This window comes from Penaeus monodon, chromosome 34 (genome assembly GCF_015228065.2).
Source record: "Penaeus monodon isolate SGIC_2016 chromosome 34, NSTDA_Pmon_1, whole genome shotgun sequence".
Lineage (NCBI taxonomy): Eukaryota > Metazoa > Arthropoda > Malacostraca > Decapoda > Penaeidae > Penaeus > Penaeus monodon.
The window spans coordinates 7,864,948-7,865,209 of record NC_051419.1 but is presented as its reverse complement, the minus strand read 5'-3'; the positions used below and the strand labels follow the sequence as shown (position 1 = coordinate 7,865,209).

The window sequence follows — 262 nt, the reverse complement described above, 5'->3', positions numbered from 1 at the left end:
TTTGTGGAGTATGAAAGCATAATGCGCTGCACAGGTTTTCATTCGCTTGACAGTCGGGCAATTCCTCTTCCTTGTCACAGCATAGCTCTTCCCTTCTTCTCTGTGGCGCATGGAATCTCTCTCGGCTTGCTGTCAATGAATTTTCTTGACAGCTATGCAAATTTTGGGCCAACTTCTAGGAAGCAGAGAAACTAGACATTTTTTTTCTCTCTTTCTTTTAAATTCCTTACATTTTCTCCTTTATCTGTTTACATGTTTTAAG

General features: G+C 40.1%; 1 protein-coding gene across 1 annotated transcript in view; it reads left to right on the top strand.

The window, feature by feature from the left end:
* The window catches only part of LOC119594559, a gene marked incomplete in the record, with an annotated part of 82,416 nt that overhangs the window by 27,166 nt on the left and 54,988 nt on the right, over positions 1-262 (top strand).